General features: G+C 39.3%; 1 protein-coding gene across 3 annotated transcripts in view; it reads right to left on the bottom strand.

Annotated features, from left to right (window-relative positions):
* ROBO1 (roundabout guidance receptor 1) overlaps positions 1-26,825 on the bottom strand; it is a 1,505,960-nt gene that overhangs the window by 101,689 nt on the left and 1,377,446 nt on the right. The gene's annotated exons all lie outside the window — the stretch shown is intronic.

Below are 26,825 nucleotides of genomic sequence, written 5' to 3'. Positions count from 1 at the left end.
GAGAATTGATAAACGTTCTAATAATACTTGTCCACCCTGAATATTGTTGACGAGTTCCTACGATTAAAGGCATAGATAATTCCCTTTTCCTGTAAAGAAAATATGCAAAAAGTGTGTAAAACTGGGCATCCTGAAAAATCTGCACTCATCTGAAATAGTAACGCCATTCGTGAAGTTAGCCATCATTTTTGCGGATTGCCCTAAATTGTTTGAAATATTTTCTTCAAAATTGGGTATAAAGGCTCCCTAACTGGATTTTACATATGGAGACAAAGTAAATGAAAACAATTTGGTCACCCGTCAGACCCTGCCTTAAAAAGACGTAAAAATAAAAAGCATAACACCCTGAGAGCAGACATCAGTTCTTTAAGCATAGAGTCTTGAACAAGATGCTGGAAAACCTAATTGACAATGGATTAAATAGAAAAAATAAAACATCAATATTGGATTATGGCGCTTCTCTAGTAACACACAATTGTGTTTGTGTCCATGGTTACTTTTAGCATATCGGTTTAAGTCTCCCTAGTAAATATAGGGCTTACAATTACTTCAAGCGTCTTCACTTGTCGGACATTTACAAGTACGTGTGATCTTGTATTCGAGTAGCAATGAGTTTGTTCACTCAGCCCTGACATACTGTCTACACTTAAAAGAAGATTAAATGAAGCTTAAGGGAGCAAAGTAAAAACAATTCTGTTATTTTATGATATTTCAACAGCACTGCTTTGGCTTGTGTCACGTAGGGGGACACTATGATCACTGAGTCGCTGAAAGGCTTGACTGATCATTATGTCTTTTGGCAAATAAGACTAAGAACGGCACATGTGTTTACAAAACGAAGTAATGGAGAAAACAGGAACCAAATAAAATATTGAGGGCATGCAACACCAGTGCTTAATTTGAGGCAGTGTTTGCCAGTGCTTGGCACCAGCCCTGATTTCTAAACACTGTCAATAATTATTGACAGCCCACCACAAGGTGGCACTGTCTGTCATTGTTTGAGCACAGTTCATCATCAAAGTGTTCCATAAATGTATAAACTCTTAATAGAACCATTGGGACCGGACTATCTTTACAGCTTGAGATGACCTGAACAGTCCAAAATGTCAAACTTGTATTTTGTGATAGTTAATATTTGACAGCGCTGGCAGGGAGAGTAGGTAGTGCCAACCATGGCGGTCTCTTGAGAAATAACTTGGGCTCGGCACTTACATTTTTACAAATTAAGCAATGTGCAGCAACACATGCTGCAGTTTAGATTTAAAGAAGGTGATTCAGCCCATTAAATCAAGCATAAAACCCATGGAGACAGAAAGGATACAGTTCGGCTGCAATGTAGGAAGATATAGAGATGCAGAGAATGTGAGCTCGGTTATGACAAGATTGTGAAGTAAACATGCAGGAAATGTATCAGACAGATGACATCAGTACACAGTCTGTGCCACGATGCATCCTAAACTGGAAACACCCAGTGCAGACCAGGATCAGGTGCCCAACCACAAAATTGCACAGTACTTAGCAAAGGTGAGTTTGTGCATTTATAGAAGGGAAAGATTGTGCAGTGGTTTCAAACCACCTTTTTTCTAAAGATGACCCAACTGATTTTAATGAGGGCACAGTGAACTCGCGCAGGAGGCTGACATGTGTGATGGCAACCCCTGTGTGACGGTGCCTGGACATTCCTTGGGACAGCCAGTCCACCTTTCAAAACCACCCTTGAGGGGCACATCATCTGTGGTCCACATCCTAGGTTAAGAAGCAGGTAGAAGTGCAAAGAGGGTGGTTTGTCAGAAATGTCAGGATATCGCTTAAAGAACGACTGTGTTCAAAACACCCTTTAGGAGTAGATTTTCTACTATTAACCCCTTCGCCGCGGCGCGAATTCCGCCGCGGCGCTGGGGTTTTTTTTTCGGTGAGCGCAGCGCCGCTGTGCTCATGACGGAACCACGCCGTCATGAGTCACGGGTGAGCTGTGCTCATGACGGAGTGGTTCCGTCACGGAGCCGCCCACTTACGTTACACGCCCGCACAGGCGGGGAAAAGGCGCCGCGTGGGCGGAGCGGCCGCCAACGGCCGCAGCATGACGGAACCACTCCGTCATGAGCACAGCGCGACCGTGGCTCATGACGGCATGGTTCCGTCATGAGCAGGGAAGGGGTTAACTGCAATGTGTCAATATTTTTGTATTTTCTCCATAGGAAACACTTATTATGTCATATTACAATAATATTCTGGCAGGTGTGGCTTCTTTTTATGGGCTCCAGGGCTACACCCTCCTTGTTTTCTGGCCCGTTTTTATTCACTTTCGGTATAATAAAAAAAACTGCCATCCAGCAACAGGCTGAGGCAGCTTGTTGTGAAACTGTCTGATGGCTGTCACATGTGAAGAAGCCATTGGTGATTATTCCAGCCCTGGGCTCAGGACTCTGGCGCGCCTTAGTGTCTCCCCCGTATGTGACGTGCTACAGCATCACAGTTTAAGGCAGCCATGGCTTAAGCACTCCAGTGCCCATGGCTACATGCTAGTCACCCCACCGTTTCCCAGTCACCACAGAGTTGAGAAAGGGCAGGGTAAACAGCACAGACTGAAACTTCAAATAAGTGACTGCGCAGATTGAAGGTTTCAGTTTCAGGCTCCAACACTGGAAACAGAGAGAAGCAGGAGAACAAACGGGACCTTCACAGCCCTCAAGGTAAGTAAAAAAGCGTTTAAATGTTCTGTGCTTTTGGGTGAGAGCTTGTGTCTGTGAGAGAGTGTGTGTGTATGATGGCTGTGTGTACATGACTGAGAGAGAATTTGTGAAGACGTGAGCGAGGATGAATGAGAAGGAGTAATTGGAAGAGAGAGTACCATTAAGATTTAAGGAGAGTGTGACTGAGTGTTACTGGGTGTGAGTCTGTGTGAGTCAAAGCGAAACTGAGGTAGCCACAGTCTGAGGGAATCAGAAAAGGAGTGAGACGGTTAGAGAATGAAAGGGAAACAGTGAGACGGAGTGAGACTGAGACAGACTCAGAATGAGTGAGATGGAAAGATGGGGTGAGTCTAAGTTAATATGAGTGACTTAGTATGAGTAGGTATGAGTGAGACTGAGTGGGTATGAGTGAGCCAGAGTAAGACTGAGTGAATGACAACGAGAGGGAGTAAATCAGTGAGAATGCGTGAGTCAGAATGAATGGGACTGAGCAAAATGGAGTGACTGAGAGTAAGAAATACTGACTGAGAGTGACTGAGTATGCAAGTGAGTGAGAGTGAGTCAGAATTAATGAGAGTGCATGAGTGTGACTGAGGTTGGGTCAGTGTGAGATTGAGTGAACTGGAATGAATGGGACTGAGTGCATCAGTGAGACTGAGTAACTTAGAGGGATACTGAGTGAGTTTGAGTGAGTGGGAATGAGTATGAGTGAGTAAGTTTGAGTGAACTGGAACGAGTGGGACTGAGTCAATCAGTGCGACTAAGTGAGTCAGAGAGAGACTGATTAAGAATGAGTGAGGTTAAATGAAAATGAGTGACACTGAATGATAATGAGTCAAAAAGACTGAGGCCCAGTGAGAGAGACAGAATGAGCGAGAATTAGTGGAACTGAGTGAGTCTAAGTGTGTCAGATTAAGTTAAATGTGAGTGCATGTGCAGACAGTAAGTGAATGAGACTGAGTGAGAAAGAATGACTAGGTTCAAATGATTGTGAGCGAATCCCCCTCCAACCCTCAGAGAAGAAGTCAGGTTCACTAACTGAAATTTGGGCCAAGGATTAAGCCCCACCACTTTCAAAGGTCACCAGCCAGCACTGAATTTTGGAGCCACATCTTGCTCATTTGCATAGATTCACACCCCCATGAAAATGAGGAACTAACTATCGATATTGTTTTACATAAGGCGCCATACACACATCTGCAACCCCTTCTGCAATATGATGGTGCCCCAGGGGCACTATCACTAGGTGTGCTTCAAGAGCACAATCATAATCCCCGGATAAGTTTTAATCAAAGTGTAATCAGAAACAACTGGAATATCTCATCAGTATAACAAAAGACATGCACAGGCAAAAGTGAATTATTAGGGAGAGAAGGGGGTACATTAGGGAAGCCAATTGTTGTTTGGCAATAGTAGCAAAAAAAGCAGACAAGATTACTAGGGCGGTTTTTCTCTTCTTACAATATCTCCGTTTCTAAATTATTTTTTACTGATTAATGTATCAGTTATGCTCACGGCGACACATGGTTCCTACAGATTGCTTGGCGCTCAAATAGTTCTCGTGCTAAGTTACTTTTCTGTAATAATCATTACTAGTTTTCAGTTTCAGACCGGAACTTGCTCGCAGTCCAGATCCAGGCCATGCCCTTTGAGACGCTGAGCTGAGTGATTCGCAACACCCTCAGTGCTCTTCAGACCGACCCTCGGACTGACCTGTTTTTCTGACTCACGTCTTGTGAGACCGTGGCACATCGCATTAGCAAGTTTAACGCCAGCTGGAACCGCAGTCCAAAGCACGTCTGCCTCACATGCTCTCAGTGCAGCCGCACACAAATGATTGCAGCTAATTTGATTTGTCAGTGGGAATTTCGACACTAAAGTACCGAAAAGTCACAAAGCAGAGCTTGTGATGCATAATGTCTGCTCTGAATTACGAGGTCTGGAACTGTGTTATCTGGGGCTTCCTGAATAGCTAGAAAGGGTCATTACATTATCATGGAAAAATCTTGTAACTCTTCATCCTGCACACTTACTTTCTTCAAATGTTCATTTGTTTTGAGAAGATTAGTGGAGTGGTTTTACAGGTTTACAGTGTTGCAGTATGCCTGCTAAGCTAAATGTTTTTGTACAGTCCCACTTACATAACTTTCCTTATCGGTACAAAATCGTCATTTTTATGTCGAGCCTGGGAAGAACATGCGCTGCCCTGCGAGGCATGCTGAATTGGAGTATGGACGTGAAGCTCCGCCCACTCACCACCCATATATTTCATTTGCTTGTGTCATTGTCCCTTGTAAATGCTGGCTACTGATTAGCGAATCGGCTTGTTAGTCCCTCCTTAGTACCGCCTTGTCTTCATTTGTAACCTCCATGAGGACTGGCCCTTTTGCTTCTGTTGTTACACGGTACGTCTTATTTAGTCTGTACGCACTATTTTCTTTCATGAGTTTCTCCTACTGCAGGCACAACATGCTTTCTTGCAACATTCAGCGCGCCATGTGCGCTTTCACGTTCCAAGCAGCCTAGGACAAAGGTGGGCGCCTCCTTGAAATGATATTCGGTCTCACATTTACAAGAGTTTGAGCTATTGACATTTTGAATGACAATGCCTTTATTTATGTGTTAATTATCAAAGCAGATAAATAAAAGGCATTGTCATTTACAATGCCAATTGCTCAAACTCTAGCAAATGCAAGACCTATTACAGAACCCCAGAAAGATTTACAAATCCATAACAAGAGCAGATTGTGCATTATAAGAATGGCAATAATTTGCCGTAGCATAACGTCTTCTGCTCCTTTGAGCTCACTTTGCTGCTATTTACTAGACTTTTTCTATATCTGAGTGATATTGAGTCATGTGGTCTCTGGAACCCCAATCTACTCTTGCTCTTTCCAAAGGCATTCTACTCCCTGGTTACTCTTTCAGTAGTGAATTCCCATTAACATTGGTCGCGCTACCTTAAAGACTGTTGTGGTTTAAAAACAATTTTATCTGCTGGACAAAGCTCAGGCGGCTGATGACTCCTGGTCTTCTAGATGGTGAGATGTTCAATTTCCCTATAGCCCAGTTTTCCAAAGTAAAAGTTTCCACCAGACTTTTTCAGGGACAGCCCCATCATTCTGGAAATTTCGGTTGGTTGAGATTCTTACACCTTACGCTGTGCATCTTCACAGAGCTTTCCCTATTATGTGATCGATTGAGAGAGTTGGGACTAATATGAGACCATCGGTTAATTGATGGTGGCAGGAGTTTTATCCACAATTGAATATAAGAAAGAAATACATTCAAGTATTAATATCCTCAAATTAGGGAGTATGGGTGGAAAAGTTGTGGGGCCTTAGCATGAGTCGCTGTTGGCAAATACTCCATAAACACAGAAATGAGATGTTTTAGCTATTAGTCTGCGTTATAAATTGCTAATCATGCCTGGTCTTGTTCAATGCTTTAGTTTCTGAAATAAAACTAACAAAAAGGGAAAAATGTTTTCTGTTTACTTTGAATTTCTCTTTAAATTGCTACTTATTCCAATTGTCTCCTTGTATTTTTATCCTATTATATTCGAATTTGGAAGCCCCTTACAAGATTTTCTATTTTACTGTTTTCGTGTATGTATTTACAGCACACACTACTTACTGTTCAGGATAATTTATACACTTCAGAAATATTAAAAATAATATTAAATCCAAATTCTACTTGTTTATTCTTTTGGTAGGGAGAGCAATTCCAAGTGATATACTTGAAATTTAAAGAATTATAACACTGCAAGAAAATACCAACATTAAGCTTATAACTTTTATAAAATCACATTTAAGCCTGCTTTATTCATTTAATAAGTGACAGAATGTATGCATTCACTTGACCATATGCATCTTTTTACTTGAGACGTTATCTTACACCATGAACAATAAAGACAACACAGCATAGTCCCATTGTAGATGGCAGATGCAATATCAATCCAAACCATTAAGAGAAATCTAGATGACTTCAGAGACCTTTGGGTAATCAATGAGCTCAGTTATATGCATTAATGGATCTTATTTAACAGTATTGAGTTGCTTCCGGCAAGCCTGCGAAAGGCAGAGTTTTACCAAAGCAAGCCTTACTCCGGTCTACAAGTCAAATAACACTGGCATTTGAGAAGTCACATGATTGATGAGAAGAATGAACCTCTAGAAACATATAAGCAATGTATATGACTCCAGTGACACTGCCTAAATAATGCTTGTTCCTAGCTCACAACCATGTGCTTGCTCGTTGCCACAGTTCATCTATTTTTGGTAATGTACAGGCAAGCTTGTAGACATCATACATTTAAAATGGTACATTTAAAACATCACATGGATTATAAACTTTCACACAGGAAGACGCTATCACAGCTAGTATTTGATAAAACATATACATCCTTATAGGAAGGAGTAACAAGTAATCCTATATTTCTAGTTTAAATGCAGGGTTGATCACAGTTATAGCAGTGATTTCTTTTGCTGATTAGTTTGGATGCTTGAAGTTTCATAATAAATAAAATAAATGTAACCAAACATAAAATTGTTTGTCAACCAAAATATTGCAAACATTACATTGCTATGACCAAAGGAACATAGAATTCGGTACAAGAAATAAGGAAAGATTTTCAAGAAACCTGGGGCCGCATTACACATGCGGCATATTTTCCTTCATTGCCCCGGGCACACTTTAAAAAAGTGCGCCAGGTGCAATGAAGGAAAATGCGCCGCATTATGGGGAATGCGCTGCCCCCTGGGCAGCAGCGAACTTGTGCGAACCCTGGGGGCAGCGCATTCAAGAGAAATACGGAGCGGCTGCTTTGAAGCAGCTATGTGTTTCACTGTGCAGGCAGCAACCCGCCTGCACTTTTAAAGGGGAATAGAAATTCCCTTGCAGGCGGCTGCAGTCAGTGACTGCACCTGTCTGCAAGGGGATGTCTGAGGGGTTCATAGGACACCTTTGCCCCCTCCAGAAGGCTTCTCTCAGGGAGTGCACTGACAGTGTGCCTTCTGTGTGCACTGTCAGTGCACCTTCTGAGGGCTTCTTTGCCTCGGCACCCGCATCAGTAATACGTTGCTGGCGCAGTCGCAAAGGGATTCCCTCATTTGGATGGGGTACGCACCCATGCAAATGAGGTAACGCCCTTTTGAAGATAGCACTGGCACTTTATGTGCGCCAGCGCTGTTGCTAGTACAGAAGGTGCAGCAAAAGCAACTGCGGCCCCTTCTGTAATGCCGAAGTGCCCCTGGGGCGCACAAAGAGGGCGCAAACGCCCTTTGAACTCCCGGGTAACTTTATGTAATATGGCCCCATTCTTAAAAATGTTATTGTTTTTATTTATGCACATTGGTTCACAGAGCGGGAAAAGAAAACTGGAACATGAATATGATGTTTAAATCATTGCATAATTTAAATGTCAGTAAATCATTACCGTTCCTTTTTCCCAATGGGTTACCTACACAGGCCAGGTGCATTTTACTCTCTGCAGCCTTTGTTTTCAAAAACAATGAAACATGGAAGTTGGTGTGCTGAAGGATGCAGAAGGGTATGGATGAAAATGGTAGGAGAAGGTTCCATCACAAGGATGAGAAGATGGCGAACAAAATTTCAACTTACCATATACAACTAAAATGAAACAGAAAAGAAAACATGGAATAAATAAAATGAAGTAAACGTAAAGAAAAGAAAACAGAAAATTAACCAAAAATGAAAATTATGACAGCATGTATATGTTTTCATATCATAAAAAAACAATTGTATAAATAATAAGGTTTCTATTCAACATGGGCATACGGCTGTTAAAACATTTTAAATCATTATTCCATCCCACCACTTAATGTGAATAAGCAGCACTGTGAAGCAGTCAAGTCCGAATTAGAAGGATTACACAGAATATATATTATGAAAAATAAATTAACATAAAATATGAAATGCAGGTTTAAATATACAAAACTCTATGTGCAAGTGGAACGCATGCAAACGACTAAGAAAATAACCCCTTCTTCAACTTTAGGTACGAAGTTCAATCTTTCTTTTGCCCAAAACTGGTTTTACTGCTGCAGAAACTACTGGTAAGAACCTCTTCACCTATTGACCTCGGAAGTAAACACACCCTTCTCACTATTAGGAAATATCTATAACCTCACCGCATCCGCCCCTTCCAGAACTAGCATCTCATGCTTTTTCTGCCCCCAGTGAATTGCAAGTGTAATATGCCATGAGCTAAATGAACTCAATGAAACTGTTCTATTACCCTCTATGATATAAACTATTTTATCAAATGTTAGCAAATCAATTTAATATTTGTTTTTGAAGTTTTTTTGTAAAGCACTCATATGCTTTACGGTGTAACGCTGCAGTGTAAAACTTCTAAATAAATTAATATTATGTGGCTTATCATATAATGTTCAATGTACAATGAACATTTAACCTAAATAATATACTCGGTGTCCAGGCCAGGTGCTCTATTATTCTAAAACATAGTAATTGCTGACTGAAATGGTGCATGCTAACTCACATTAGGTTGCTCGCAGGCACATTCCCTAAGCTGTTTCTGTCTCTGAGCCTCCCAAGCAATGTCTGGAGTATGCAAAAGGCAGACTGCCAAAAGATATAAACGAGATATGCTTAAACACAACAACGTAGCCAAAATAGTGAAGTGTTATAAAAAGCCTCGTAAGAAGGAAGTGCTCAAAATATTATCTTAACGTCTTCTATAAAAGAAAACTCAAATTGTCAAAGGGAGTAGAAGGGGGAAAGAAATACTGTCCCCACAGGGCCTCAAAAATCTGATTCAAAAGTATTCTGGGTGTGTAGACCACAGTAAGCAGTAAAGTAACTTCTCTGTGGTTTGACAGGGCAACATGAAAGCACAACAGTTGAGTTGCACAAAAAAAAAAAAATTGGTTATTCACTTAAGGTGATCTAAAGCAGGGCCAGGCCAATCAAATGGTAAATTTTTATTCATTATAGCATGGAGGAATCGTCAAATGGACGATATTGCAAACTATATATATATTACAGGTCGTGTCATACACTAATTATTGCATCCATACCTAAAGATATGGATGCCAAGGCCACTAACTTCAACAATTGTATGAAGGTGGTGGCCACTTGGAGGAGCAATATTTGCCTAAAGCTGAATGGAGAGAAGATTGAAGTGTTGATGTTTGGGACCCACACATCAATATGGAACAAGAAATGGTGGTATCCACAGACTGTAGTAATCACCCCATAGCGCATATTGCATCCGGGAATCTCATCTTGACAAGTAATTTGATTGCCTGCCTCCTAACCATAATATCATAATGTATTTTTTTTAAAAAGGTTTTAAAAACACCTTTCATTGGTCTAAAAACCACAGACAGTCCACCAAAATATGTATTAAATCGCCATTCATATTGAGGCCAGAATTTCTTATTTTATCTTCATTTAGCAGGGATCCTTGCACATCTGACATCAGAAACTGATTTATCCCACATTTAAATCTCAGGAGACTTCATCGCATCTGTACATTTGAGAGTTTCTCCAGATAGGAAAAGGCCTCATCTCCCATCTTCGACTGTGCTCTCTAGCAATGTCCAGGGTTTTATAGGTATCTGCTGACTTTGAATGCAATGCAATGAACGCAGTGGTGTTGAGGGACATACTATTCAGTATTAGCTTTGTATATGATTCTACTCCTGATCAATAATTTCCATAGAAAAATGCAGCAATGTCTATGTTGGATAGATGTGGTAATCTTGCATAATCTTAGAATCAAGTTCTTTGGAAGTCCATCAATTGAAGTTACATCATCACTTCAAACAGCATGATTTATTGTCTTTTTGGGGTACATTAGATATAGGGAATGAGGAGAGTTAAGTATGTTAATTCTACATATAAGCTACTTATTTATTATGCATATCCATTCAAAACTTGGTAAAAGATCACATAAGAAGTATGGCCTCAACCTGTGGTCAACAGCACTAAAATATGTTACCACATTAATTAATACATAAAAAGTAATAAAAGGTACTTTTTAAATTCAAATGCATCCTCTGAATGTACGGAAGAATGAATCACATTTAGACAAGGTGCAAGATGTACAATTTGTCTAACCATTAGGCTAAAGACTCATATTAATATATTTGTGTGTGCGTGCATGTGTGTGCTGTGCTTATTTCTTAATGCAACCTGTTTATCCATGCACATATAGATATATGCAAGAACATATATGATCTTTATTTTTATCAACTACACTCAGTGCCATGTGAAATGTTGTTGTCAATGTTGAAGTTGATAAAGTCTGGCATACAAAGTTGAATTTCGCCTTGAGATGAAGCCTTCACACATTTATTATGGGAATACCCTTGATTACCCCATTATCGTGGGAAAGATCTGTAAGATTTTCTATCTTCACTCACATAATCCTTCAACATACACCCTAGTCTGTTTTAAGATTGTGCCTCACCGCAGCCCCAAGAATAACATTTGACATTCCTGGGAACTCTTACCTTTATTACTGGCCAAAAAAAGAATTGGCAGAAAGACTGCAAATAAAAGTAGTCCAGATGGACAGGCTGTAAGTCAGAATATTCTCAGCAAAAATTACATTTGACAGAAATGCAATGTGATAAATATAATTTACTAAACTATTGTAAGAATGACTGTAGATTTTCTATTATTAACTCCAGTGGGGCAATCTTGTTGTAAAAATATTTAAGACAGAATATTTTTGTCAGTTGATTTTTTGGTAACAATATTATGTTATCTGACCAGAGGCACAATAATTTACAGATGGAGGAGGCTGATTGTTCCTTTTGTCCAGAACTTACTATATCCACCTTTTACACAGCTCCATGAAGGACAGGTCCCACACAGGGGTCATAATATGCACAGCTATAAGTGCAGGAAATTATTGAAGATCTACTTGTGAGGCCAGACCTGACCAGGTAAATAATGCAGCTCATGAAAACAATCGATTAAGTTAACATGAAAGGTGTTCATGGTTTTGTTTCAATAAAAAATAGGGAACTTAGATATGTGTGATACAGCTCACTACTCTGAACAGTTGAAAGATAATCATATGAATGATTGCATACGTAACTAACCTGGTTCACAGTGATTGCTAATTATTTGTTTGAGGTATATGGCTTTTACTTTCATGAATATTATTAACATTTTCGAAAAGATGGTGTTCACATTATTAACTTTAGAAATGGTAACATTTGAGAGGTCTGTGATGGAACTCTAATCAATATTGTAAAATCATATCAAAAGAGCTACTAAGAAATAATCTACCATATTAAATATCCCATCAGTCCTATTACTAAATATTCCGTTATGCTCTGAAATATACATGCCCTTCAATGATCACTCATTCTATTATTTGAGACGATTGTAATCATGTGCACATGTGTGTTGTATTAAAAACAGATCCTGATTTCAGGAAGGTGTTGGGGTTACACTAAGGCCCCTTCACAGAAGGAAGATTTGCCACACCTTTGCATGGATTTCTAAAGAAACCTCTAAATATGTGTTCACTCAGACCATCTTTTCTGTAGAGCCACTTTATGGATTTCAGTGGCACACCTTTGGTCTAAGTGAGGGAGTTCTGGCATTTAAATCTGAGCATATTACATACATGCTTGAGGAAACTGGGAAATAGATGTGGCCTTACATACTTTTCTATCTTTTATCAATATTGCTCATTTCGATTGATATATAAGGAAATAATGTAATCTAAAATGGCTCCTGCATTTTCAAAGGCCACAAATAGGCCAAAATATGCTTCAGTATTATTCTAAATGGAACCAGAGAGTTCAAAGACATTACATTTTAATCAAAACATTATGAGAATGAATTCCTTTTCATGAGGTAGATCAAATGTAAACCATGACCCTACTTAAATTCAAGACTGTCTGCAAATATTCTTTCTTCTCTAAGTAGAATACTGGCGGTCTACATAAGAAGAAAAATTGCGAAAAAATCTGCAATTATCAATTATCAGAATGCAGTGACTTCAAAACAGTTGTGTGTGCCGTGCCAGGTACATGTCCAACAACTATTTTACACAGTTGCTAAATTGCACTGTACACATTAGAGATCTCAACCATTTAAAATGCTTTATTTTCCCTTTCTTATCATCTCAAGATATTTTTGGTCTCACTTAAATGCACAGAAATTGTGGACGACTTTTAATGAAATGTATTTCTTTACTTCAACAAAACATATGTTAAAAAAATAATCTGTGAGGTTTTGTCATTGGAAAACAAAGGTCCTTCAGTTTAGATGGACAGTGGATATCAACATTAAATGAAATTTTTAAACATTATTCACCTATTTGATCTCATTTGCTTTGAAAAACTGACACCACAATTGGCATAAAAAAGACATGTGTGCAGCCATGCCCTTTGTAGAATGCCATCATAGGATACAAATAACAAAACACAAAATAAACTTTGGTTACGCTATCCAAAATTCTTATCCAAATTTCTCAAAATGCCCTGTTACTCAGAAGATCGCAACTTATTTGATATGCATGGTTCTATCTCTGTATGTAACTCCTATGGGCATTCCTGCAAAGTCCATTAGCTTGTTGTTGTTTATAAGCACTTGCATTTAGTGCTGCAAATGTCCAACAAATTGCTATTTTCAGTCTATGCGCACATCTTTTTTTATTTCTTGAAGTATTCTGAGCACAGTGTATTAGAATGGCAAAAGAGATCCTAGAGTCCACACATCCTAGAGTCAGAGACTGTCATAAAAGCCGCTACGATTTTACAGACAGTTTATAGCCTACGACTCAGGACTAAGAATTACCACCCTTACCAATTCTAGCATTGTGTTTAGTTTTTTATACTATGCTTAAAATACATTTTCTTAACAATAATTTTCAGTTTTGATATTTTTTTGGAATGAGATATAATGTTTTCAAATATTCCTAATGATATACAGTGGTGTAATTGCAAACCAAAAGAAACCCCTTGCCCTGCTTGTATTTCCTTACAGACATTTTAGAATGCATATTCTTTGAAGCATGCACTCAGTGGGAGGCAGCACTACAGACAGGGAAACCCAATGCGTTAACTTTGCAGCAAAAGAAAACAAAGTGTGAATAATCTGGTTGTTACGCAAGTGTCCAAGAAAAGCATGCATGGGAGCAGAGAAATCGAGATTGGTTCTTTGACCCAAGGTCACTTGGATAAACTGAAGTGTGGAAATATGTGATATGCGACTACAGTGTCAAATGAAGCAAGCGAGGAAGCAAGAATGTCTGGCTGTGTGTAATCAAGAAGAGGCACACTGCATAAATCTGCTGCATAGTCAATAACTGTAAATACTTAGCCTGTGGTCTTGTGGAGCAAAAGACTAGATATTGATTGACTATGGTTGGAAGATTAGTCTCTGGGTGTCATGTTCGCAATCTTAGACGTTAGAAAATAACGTAGCTTTTGTGTGGTGTAAGATCTTTGCAATTGAACTTTACTCTGTAGCCACTAATAGGTTAATCACCTACTTCTGTATATTGTTTTTTAATTCAAACACCTATGTTTTTCATATTTTAGCAGTTGTTACAAACAAATGACAGTGGTTTGTAAGTGATGCAGACCAATGACTCCTAGAAGTCAATTAGATTTTGGACCAGTTAAATTGAAAGCCAACTTTTCTGATGTTATTCAAGTGTGTATATGTAATGGTGTTGCCTACATTTCCTTTCACATTCGTTCCACCTGAAATTTGACCATGAAAAGTGCATACAGAAAAATATTGAAAGATTATATTTTCATATGAGAGAAAACTCTGGATTACCTAAATTGTAATCATAAAAATGAAATCGAATGCTTGGTTACCCAAATCAATACCAATTTGATTTTTAACTCTGGGAACAGTAAATGAATGGTGATATTATGAGGTAAATTTCCAATATGTTTTACTCCGCACATTTTTGAGAGAAAGGTACATTTGGCAATAATGGTATACATTGAAAATGGTAGCATTGAAGGCACATGTTGTCTTTGCTTCCATGAAAAGTTATTTGTAAGTTGCACCGTATATACCACCTCAAGGCGAAGGCAGCCCGGATTCTTGAAATGTATTAGAGAAAGGTTTTGGCCATTGGAAAATATACTTGCAAGAATTTCCTCTGATTCAGGCATTAGCTCTTTTACAATGTACACCTACATCCATCCCAACAGCTAGACCTATTAAGTGTTATAATCAGTGTTTGAAATGGAACCCTAGAATCTAGCTACCCCAGAATATATGTTTATTACAAAGAAGTGCCAATACTCTCCCATTAAAGGTATTGCACTGCTGAAAAGACACTCTGCCTTTCAAGTCAAAGAAGTGTAGAATATCAATACCTGTCAATACATTCCCATGTAAAACACAGTTCATAAAAATGTGCGACAATCTTGCAGTTCAATTATCAGAAAGGCTTTTTGTGTAGTGCCACTAATGTTATTGTCAGGAAGTGAAGTTTTATGCCATGCTTCTTCAGGGAATTATGTATATTATTTACAGGCATCTCTTCCAAAACGTTTATTTTGTTATTGTTTAACCCAATTAATAATTTCCTTTAACAAAGTATATGTGGCTTTCCATCAGTCATAAATGTTTTCCTGAAGTAAAAAATATTATTAAAGTAATGTGTTATTGGCTAAAGAGGGAGGGCCTGTAACATTTTTAGAAAATATTTATTCTTAATCAGAAAAAAACAGAACGTTCGTCTCTAAAGTCCACATCATCACTATCTTTTTGCAATTATTCCCAACAAATATTTCATTCGAGCAAAAGGTGTTCAAAATAAAAACACATGCAGGTAATTTCGGTTTTCGTGAAATGCTTCATAGGTGCCAAACCATCCTTTATCACCCTGATCTGCACAGTGGAACTTCAATTGATGCACTTTAAAACTTGACCCAATAATGAACGTACAATATTAAAGTCATGTACTTCAACTACTCAATGACCCACCTAGATTATGGGAATTTAAATAATTTAAATAGATCAATCAACCTGTATTGAGAGTCATTAAGAGCCATCTCCAAACAACTCATCTTTCCATGGTATAACAAAGCACCCACAATTGGTTTCCGATGTACAATCTTCACCCTAAAATCTTGAAATGTCGCACTCTGCCATAAGGTATTACTTTTATCTACTACATTTTATTAAATGTCTAAATAAACTCCAATGTTTGAATGTCTAGCTTAACTGCTGCATGCCTCTGTAACACGTTTAAGATAGAGACATTTGTAAATCATAATGAATAACCTTCTGCCACAGCAAAGATTAATCGGAACCTTTTTCAAAATAATTTTAATTTTGTCTCCTAAAAGCTGTTACCTTTATTCAAAAAAAGATACCGATGTGCATTGATTGTTCACAGTGCTTAACACTGGCCCTTGGGGTTGTACATACATTACACATGTAAATGACTAAACCCAATGACATCAAGTAGCACATCCACTAAAGTACATACAAAAATTGGTAATACAGTTATGTCTAATAGCTAGGCTATTTTTAAGGATTTTTGTTGAATACTACATATTGACTTTTGGGCAGTTGTGCCTTGATTTAGTCCATATAATAACAATATTTTGCAGTTCAAAATGAAGAAATATAACGCTGCAATTGATGATGATGACTAAGGCAAAGGCAAGTTAAGTAAGAATTAATCAACTACTAAAAATAACTTTATCCATTCAATCATGGATTTTACCAATGTGATCCCTATTTCATCTAAGTGAAATGAGATAACCTAATGTCACTAGTAGGAAGTTGCCTTTTTGTCAAGTAATTCCTTTTAATTTCTAGCTTTCATTTTAAACATAGATCTTATCCAAAGCCATCTGAGAACATCACAAAATTAATTGTAAAAAAATATTAAGGAGCAAAAATTTGTAGATATAGTTTGTGCTGCTTGTTACCTTCATGTATATTTCACTTTCACAAGACTCTGCAAGAGTACCACACCTGAATATATGTGGTGTGTGCCCAATCTCCATCATCCCTCTGTGGACGTTCCTCACTCTGACTGTAGAAGTTTATTCAGCCCACCACACTCACCCACAGAAAGGCAGACTGACATAACTAAGCATGCGTAGATTGTAGCTGCACATATGCACAAAACTATTGGAGTTGTGTAGACCATTGCTAAAAGGGTGAAGTGTATGAATCTTGTTGTGTATAGCATGGTTCAGAGATTGCAGGGTGTGACTGGGGTTCTGCAGAGCATGGTTAAGTGTGTACATTGTTCCACAGAGATGCCTATGTGCTGAGCATTACTAATTATGTGCATCCTTCAGTGACAATATGTTGATGATTATTTCGGGAGTGGGGATTTGAACTGACTGAAAAAAAAAGTGTATTAATAGGTTTGCACATAGCTGAGAGTGTCCAGAGTTTTTGAAACAGAAGTTGAGAAGATGTAAAGTGTAAGTGAACATGTGAATATTAGGGCAGTTAATATGAGACTGCTACTAAAAGTTTACAGAGGGACTGTATGTCATATGACACAGAGTACTGCTCAAATTATTGGCAAACTCAGAGATATTTCAGAGCACTGTAATATCCTGGTATGCTTAATAATGATGGCTCCTAAAATACAGCCATGTTAAAAAGGTTGATCCCGCTGCAAAAAGATCTTTGCAACCATGAAGTTGACAATGGTCCTTCTGACATTACTTTTTTCACATCAACATGGAGTCATTCTCAATAAGTGTGCCAACCATTTGTATCATGTGCTCTGTTATTTTTTGATTGCAGCCCTTTAATACTATAATCTAGTATACATTTAGCATTATGTTTGTCAGTTGAAACTTTCACTTCAATGTTTGCTTTCAAGTCGTGCACTGCCTTTGTGTGTTATATTTTCTTAGAGTTTTGTTGGTAACTATTTTAGTAACAAAACATTCATAATTAGTGTTCGCTTATAGAAATGCTATTGGATATCACATAATTAACTTGTGCCATACAAATCTTGGCAATTAGCATAAGATATTTTGCAAAGGCAGGATGGATTGATATTGTGCCAATACAGTTAAAAAATGTATACAATAAAAAAAGCTCCATCGTTGCTAAATAATTAAAAAACAATGCATTTCCAGCCTTAAATTATGAACCTTTAGAAAGTTAATTTTTAAATTATCAAAGCAACTTCAATTAGTTATTTAGTAGCATGCTTCTCTCTGACTTTTGGCATTGCTCCTAATCTTCATGAATGGACTTGGAAGGCCTGGGTCAATTATGACACAGGACTAGCTCACCCAGGCAGCAGTATTGTTAACTTTCAAACTTTCAAATCAGCCCTTTGAAAGGATAAAAAGCATTTACCTATTTGTTTAAGTTCTGAGTTCTACAAGAATTTCACTGCTCATTGAACATGTCACCTTCAGGACACTAATCTCTTCTTCAAATATTTGGCTGAAATACCATTTTTGCAACTGTTGTCAGTGCCCCAGAATTGCCAAGTGAGGTCATGCCGTTCCCTTTGATTCCAACTAGCTGTTAAGATTTATATCAGTAGACTTGAAACCGAGGGGGAGTTTGTCATCTTCTTTAGCTCCTGAAGTGATATTTTAAGTGCTGTCATAGCTTACAACAGACACTGACATTAAAACATCTGCGTTAAAGGTATGAAACATTAAAGGTGTTCTCAGCCTCTTATCCTGTTCCTAATTATCTTACGTTTCCCATCACTTGTTAGGAACACATTTTTATATTTGTAGTTAAGTGAAGCATGCATATTCATGAAAATACAAACTTAATGAGAGGTGGTAAATTATTAAAAATTATATGCAAACCAATCATGATTTTTCAAAGATATCATCATAACTGTAAACTGGTATAAACAAGCATTGTCAAAGCTAATAGATAGCACTTTTTGGTTCTTGTTGTAGATCAGCATCAGCAAAAAGGAAAAACATATGTTTGTTGCTAATTCTGAATACCATTAGTAAAAGCAAAATAATGGCATTCACAGCATGATGACATATATATGGACGTATCACCACACATGCACACATAGGCGTCAAGACTCGGTGAGGTGCTCATATCTATTATTGTGTAGCTTGTCACAGCCTGATGAGGTACACGTGGCTATTCTTCTTGGAGTGATAGACTACATAATAAAAAGAATGTTAAATTGCATCCTCTATAAATTGCATCCTCTAGAAAGGAGCAGCTGGCCAACTGCAGCTGCCAAGAACACCCAAAAAAATTAATTTAAAAAATAAAATGGAATAGGGAGGGGCAGGGGAGCAATGAAGTTGTGGAGGATGAGAGCGAACAACAGAACATTGCCAAGAGATGAGGCATCGAGAAACTGCAAACAAGAAGAGGTGCAACAGAGGAGCAGGGGGTAACATTTTTATAAAAGTTGAGTGGGATTGGGTGAGGTGGAGGAAGCAATGGTTGGTCTGGCAAAGCTACACGGAGAGTGTGGATGGGTGAAGATGTGAGTGGGTAACCACCACTTGGAGGAGAGAGCAATGCGTGCATTCCCACAGAATGCCGAAAACAAAAACAAAAAGCATTGGCAAAGCCAATAGGTGTCACCCTCAAAATCTAATGGTTTTGCCAATAAGTTTTTTTCCAATGCTGTTCAGCACTGGAAAAAATAAAAAATAAAATGGTCATTGCTGTATTGCCAGTGCTAAGTTGCACCAGAAAATCTGTACAATGATGCATATGTGCTCATGTGTCACATATGCATGCAATTATCATGACGCAATGGCTGCCCTAGGATTTTCAAGACTGCCTAATCACATGGCAGCCATTTTGTTTTTATTGTTTAATTTACAATTCCAAAATTGACAGCTGCTCAGCTTAGAGCAGTTTATAAAAAAACATAAAAATTGCACTGAAGTGTATTTTTTCTTTGAAGGTTTTTCTTTGAAGGACTGGCTCAGAAATAAATTGCAACTACTCAGCCCTTCAACAAGGATATACAAATAAAAGGAAAAGACAGAGAGCAGGGAGAAAAGATGGGGTGGGGTAAAGTACTTGCTGATGAGTGACATGAGTATTAGAGCATCGACGGAGCAGGGCAACAGAGAAAAATATCGGCAGGACAATATGAAAAATGGAAAAGCTGGGCAACAGAGGAAGGGGGAGCAACATAGAGAGTATGCCGGCAGATAATTCACTTGAGAAGCAACAAAAAAAAAAGAGAGCAAGGGTCGGACAAATACTAGAAGGGGAAGGAAGCCACTGAATAAGAAGCAATGAAGGAAGTGACAAGAAATCCAACTAATGGTAGCGAATGGACTGGTCCAGTATAAATATTGGTATTGTGCACAATAGGTGTTTCAATACAGATAGCTAAAAGCGGTCTGTAGTTGGGAGCTAAACAGAAGATGCAAGAATGTATGTAATGGAAGAATACAAGTCATCCAATCAAAAGGATAGTAAAGAAGCTATGCTCCAAAGAGGGAAGAACACAAAAGGAAATAAAGTAATCGTATAAAAAGTAAGCAAAGTGGATTAGCAAGAACGCCAACAATTGTTATTAAGATGACCCAAAGCACACTAAGTACCAGTTTTGTACACAGTAGGTGTGACAACAAACACATAAAGCTGTAGGTAGGGTTAAAAAAAGTACAGTTTCCTTTATCTAGACTTAAAATTCACAATGTTTTTGGGCCATATTGATAACTACCCCTGCAGAGTCATGGATTCCCATAATGAAAACAGTTACAATGTTCCAGCTAGCCAGTGTGTGAAACCAGTTACTCTTGTCTATCTCATTCTAGATGAGCAGACCTTTTCATAGTATATTTTGAGACGTTTAGACAGGAAAAATGGTGGATAAAGAAATTAAATTTGGAATTCCAAAATAAATATTTGTAAAACAAGAACATCTACCAAGTCGGAACAATATTTTGGGAGAAACATTTTCCATGCATGGTTCTGCCCTGAAAACAGAAAGATAAATATATTTTTTGGGCACAGTTTTTCATGGTACTCCCAGATATTCACATGTAACCTGCTGGTGTAGAGGTGGGATTGGCCAATGTTGTATGTTGCCAGGACATAGGCCTAGACTCTTTGTCCACAGGATAAGCAGTCACGAAAGCCAGCAGAGTAGAGCTAATGCTGGTAGCTTAGTGAATTGGTCCCATAGTCTCTAAAATAAAATTGTTTCTCTACAGCCTTCTATTCTGGAGAAATACTGAAAATGTTTAGAATAATTTATTGTTAGACTTGGCATCCTTGGTGTGGTCTCCCCTGAATTTTTGCCGCTACCGCCTGCATTTTTTTACTATGTGCGGGATTTCATTGTTGCTGGCTTAGATGCTTTGGGCACTTTACCACTGCTGATCAGTGTCAAAGTCCAAGTGCTCCTTGTGTAAATTGTGATTATGATTGCTTATTCATTATTGGACTATTTGATTTGCTGGTAAGTCCCTAGTGAAGTGCACTGTGTGTGTTCAGGGCCTGTAAATCAAATGCTACTAGTGAGGCAGCAGCACTGATTGTGCCACCCACACCAGTAACCTTTCAAATGTGTCTCAGAGCTGCCACTGCAGTGTGTGCACGCCCAGTTTTTTTAACTGCCATGTCGACCTGACAAGTGCACCCACTAACCAGGCTGAAACCTTCCCTTTTCTTACATGTAAGACACCCTTAAGGTAGGCCCAAGATACCCTCATGGGCAGGGTGCAATGTATGTTAAAGGTAGGATTTGTACAGTTGTATGTTACATGTGCTGATAGTGAAATACTGTGCATTTCGATTTATACTACTGAAAGGCTGTCTGTTCCACAGATTAATATAGGAGCTGCCTTGTAATGTCTTAAAAGTGTAACTTTCCATTAGGACAAAATAGAGAAATGGAGTTTAGGCTATCTGAACTCAGAATTTAATAACACACCTTAGTAAATTTGGTTTTTAAATTATGCATTTGACAATGCCACTTTTAGAAAGTGGGCATTTTCTTGTTTAGCCATCCTGTGTGCCTATGCTGGTTGGTGTATTCACTGTCTGGTTTTGGAGGGACAGGGGTTGGGGATGTGCATTTACTCTAGACAGTCACACGGGGGTTTGAGGTGTTTGTTGCCTTTCTGGGTGACTCGTAACCAGCCTGAATAGACCTTCTCTGCATTTAGAGTAGTGGGAGGAGTTTTCACTAGCATCTGAATAAGCTGTGTCTCCTCAGCACAATGTGGACTCCGGGCTCCCGTGGCCAAGCTGGACCAGGGAGGACAGAACTGGTATGGACGGTGCTCAGAGACCTTTGCCACAAAGAGAGCAAAGATAAAATGGGATATAAGTATTGGACCCTAGAACCCAGAACTTTTGTTCACTTCTGGAAACTAAATGGACCCTGCCAAGAAGACGAGCAGAAGAGCTGCCAGGAGTACTGCGCCTTTGCTGTGTTGTTGCTTTGCTGGGTTGGCCTGCAGTTGCTGCTTCTGTCTGTAAGCAGAGGAAAAGGACTGACACTTTTTGGCCTGCTGTGGCATCCTACTTCAAAGAAGACCTCCAAGGGCTTGTGTGTGCTTGCCTCCTGTTGTGAAAGACTCAGGGACAACAAAATCTTTCCCATGCTCTCATTTTGAAAATCTACTGAGCACTCTGCTGGGCCTGCCTTCACCCTCCCACCGCAAACAATCGAGGCACTGTACAAACCTGTGCCGTGCCGGAAACTGAGGGACCCCTCATCCACTGAGCAGATAGGAAGAAGGAATCCCTGTGGCTTCCATGTTACAGCTAAAGGAAAGCAGCCCCCAGATGTTTGGGGGTTGCAGTGAATATATGACGGTACAATGCAAACAATTACAACGCAAGCTTTTACAACGCAGTTTTTACATCGCAACTACCATTACATTGCATGATTTTACAACGCATACCATTATAACGCATATCATTATTGTGCATAATACTTTTAGGGCAACAGTAGGGCAAGTGTTGGATACTGTAGGGGTAAAAATTACTATTCCCACTCCAGTGAGTTCAACAGTAGGAAAAGTGTTGGATAGTGTAGGGGTAAAAATTACTATTACCATCTACCCCAAAACCCATACCCACCCTAAAACTAAAAAATCTCCATTACTTATTTTATAATGCGTTGTAATGGCATGCGTTGGAATGGTATGCATTGTAATGGCATGCGTTGTAGTGACATGTGTTATAACGGCATGAGTTGAAATGGCATGCAATGTAAAGGCAGTTGCATTGTAACAGTTGCGTTGTAAAAGCAGTGCGATGAAATGACTGCGTTGTAATGGATGTTTCCCTTTGCAGTCAATGGTCAGGAGACCGCATAGAGGAGAGCAGCAAAGGAACCAACATCATCTCCATCGAACTGGTTTCTATCATTTTACCGGACCCCTTGGGCAATTGGCAATTGTTTCTTTTGCTACTTCTACTGTGTATGTTGGATTATTACTATTCCGTTCTAATCAGAATTAGATGAATATTATGTATTTTTCTAAACTGGTGTGGTGTCTCTTCTGTGGAGTTTTCACAGGGTTACTGAGCGTTTGGGTACAAATACTTTACACATTTCCTCTAGGATAGCCTGTCTGCTCGTGCCAAGCTAACAAGGGAGTGAGCATGGGTTATCTGAAGTGTGCAACTCCCTTATCATGACTAGAAGCAAGGGTCTTTAAGGGACTGGTTTAGTCAATGGATGTGTTCAATCTGTGAAAGCATTGTTGTGATGGAGAAACAATATGAAACAAGTTCAATGTGACTTTTTGTAATAATCTGAATCCACATGTGGTGCTTTTTCCACCGGTAAAACATATGCTTAATTGTTGTTAATTGTGGGGTGGCGAAGTGAGCTAAAGAACGATGATGGATTCAACCCAGATCTGTGATTGGGCGTGAGTGTCCGAAAAGTTTCAGTGCTCTGTTCATCATCTCATTGTGTTTGCTTTGTTCTCCCCAGCATGGTAGTTTGTAAATGAATTACTCCCCACATGGAGCTCAGTATCACAAGTAGCCAAAATGAAAACTAGTCACTCTGCATATAAATCATACAAATTGTGTAACTAATAATGTGTGCAAGACTGGGACCCCATCAAAGAAGGAGGCACTCAGACCGCACTACTGCCGAGTCTCAAACGGGGTACCCTTTGGCTGAAGAGAGGTAATAGACTCCCTTTTGACCAGATGATATGGTGTATTCATCACCCGTCACGTATATGGGCTACAGGCTCTTGACAGACAGTATAAACATCTGTCAAGAACACATTTTTTGTTACACAATTTGTATGATTTATATGCAGGGTGACTAGTTTTGTTTTTGGTCCTGAGGAATGCCCATGAACACCAGCTGGGGTCAGTGAAGGGCAGAAACATGTTGACCTCTAGCAGGGGTATATTTGTTGGTAACACCTAGTCCTCTTCGTTTTTAATCCTGTGCTAGGTAGGCCTGGGCAAAAATTTTGTTCCGTTCGCGGAAATTGCGATAATTTGACATTTTTGCGTTCCGCGGAGAGCGCGAAAATGTCAAAAATTCCGGTTTCCGCAGCTTGGCGATAATTTGTTTCTTGCTCGCGCTGTAAAATAATACATTCTCGCGCGCGCGCGATCGCCTTACCTGAATCCCTGCGTTCGCCGACAAGTTTTCTTGATCCGGTCGCGTTCTCCATGAGATGTTGTATTGTTTTTAGCCATTTGCGCTGTCTCGCGACAGTTCGCGCCCGCAGTGACGTCATGCGTCGCGCGATCACGTCTTTCTTCTCGCGATCATGCACCGCGAGAACAACTCAAAACAAGATGGCCGCGCCCGCAAGCAACCACATGGGTAAGTTGGCGACCCGCAACCATGCAGAAAATCTCGCGAACATGCCGGAAAAAAACTTCCGCATCTTCGCGATATTTCTGCTTGTTTGCGATAATTTTAAACATTCTCGCGATAATTTGCGAAGGTTAATTCCGCAAATTCCGCCCACCCCTAGTGCTAGGGCATAACTCAATAAAGGTATTAGGTCCCCTGGAGACTGTTTTAATATCTTCACAAAATATTTTTTCATAATTTTTCATTTGAACTCTGCCTCTCACTCACTGAGTCCTTCGGTACCCTCTATTTAAAACACCTCAGCTCCTCTTCTATTTTAAGAGTTGTTGCCCACACCTGGGGCCTTGCGGCCTAGGTGTGAGGAGGGAGCCCTATGATGAAGCAGGTCACCTTCGTGTGAGTGAGGGTTCTCGTCCTTAAAAAGGTCTCTCCTTATCCCCAACAAGAGTTGCACTTTTACTCCACATGCACCAACCATTGTTTCTTCACTCCAACTGAGGAGCCTGTGGCATGCACAAGCAGTTTTCTGGACCTCAGCAAATTCTGTGGGAGAGCAATCTCAACTCTTCAGGTTGTAGGGTTTATGTATCCTACCCTCATCACCAGTTGTTGCATCCTCTCCAGTCTAGTAGCTTGTAAATGAATAACGCCATGCACGCAGCTCAGTATCACACGTATTTATTTCTCAGAGTGTAACAAGTAACTGGCACATACTGTGTCATATTTTTTTTAACCACACCCAATCACTTACATCACAAGACTCCAGCGCCCATCAGGGACCATAAGGGTCCTGCGTTCTATAATACACAACACATGCCAAATTGTACAAATGAAAACTTAAGGTTTTTATAGTTTTATATGCAAACTCCGGGGAAGTTTTGTGAATCAGCTAAAATACGTCAATCTATTCAAATCATAAGAGGGAATCTATGATCTGTAATTTTCTCACTTCTGAAATGAGCTGTTGGAATTGGCCAATTAGTTACTTAACATTTCAGTAGAGTATAAACTGATGCCTGAGGCACATTTAGGCATGACGCAAAAATCACGGATTTTCTTGGCTATAATGCTTATCCTTTGTAGAAAGATATATTTGTTTTACACGCAAAGACACATAAAATGGGTTATGCCCTTGTTGTGGTATTTGAAATATTTCAGAATATTTCCCCAAAAAATAGCAAAGGAAAAACACATTTGTTGGTCCGCATGCAGTTGTACAATTATGTACATATCTATTCGAACTGACTTATTCCTATCATTTCGCTATTGGATCCGTTTCCAAGACAATGCCACTTTGCTAGCATTTTGTTACTTTTTGCTAATTACTGCACTAGATGATGCCTTGTCAAGCTCTATCCCTTAGGAACAGGGATTTCATCAATGTGGAGTGCTTAAAATGTATGCTGTAATGCACTTTTTCTCAACTGTCCATTTCTTACCAGATATTTATTCTTCAACACAGTAGAGACAATGAATGACAAATGTTCTAGACTTCTTTTGATACTAAAATGAAAACATTTTACCTTGGAACTCTTACACTACAACCTTAGCTCATGAAATCAGTATCTCAGTGGTCCATGTAAGCTATCTACTCATTTAATAACATATTAACAAATGATATGTGCTGCCATGATCCAAATAAAATGTACCTGGCCACTATGTTTTAAACATCACCTGCTAAATTACGGCTCTTTTCCACAATCTGCAACTGAACGTGCACAAAACATTCACCTAAAATTTAACTTTCAAACACACATTACATTAAATCTAATTAGCAAGTCTGCTTGTGTGCTTAGTGTATCAGTCCTATTCCTCCCGCGGATACCAGATAGAGTCTGCCTAGCAGGAGCGGGCTTTGTAGATGAGAGTGGTGAGGCGGGGTGGAGGGGGAGCTGACAGATAATGACAAGGGGAAATAACATTTAAAAAAAAGAAGACCACTTACCTTGCACTCACTGCATCGCGAGCGCAAGTTAAGTGGTTTTCTTTTTTTCCCCTTTTTTCTTCCCTCATGGTCATCTGTCGACTCCCCGCCACCCCACCTCACCGTTCTTACCTGCACAAGCCGCTCCTGCTTCCTAGTGGTGGATGGGGCTAGCAACAGTCAGAATTTATGGACTCATTCTTGAAGTGTGAACATTGTCATATATGGACTCAGGTTGATGGGACACGGTATAATTTGTAAATGCATTCGATCACCACTGGTGGGCATGTGCGGACCTGATAATGTGTAATGCACCCATCTCCATACAAACGAGAACCTACTCCCTCACAAGAGTGACTTCGTATACCAATTCTTGATTACAGATCAATTACTGATATGGCATTGAGCATCCACATTTAGACTTAGATTTTCTTGTTTAAATTGTGGCTGAATGGATGCAGGG

Source organism: Triturus cristatus, chromosome 8 (genome assembly GCF_964204655.1).
Source record: "Triturus cristatus chromosome 8, aTriCri1.1, whole genome shotgun sequence".
NCBI classification, from domain to species: domain Eukaryota; kingdom Metazoa; phylum Chordata; class Amphibia; order Caudata; family Salamandridae; genus Triturus; species Triturus cristatus.
This window is presented reverse-complemented; position numbering and strand designations above follow the sequence as displayed.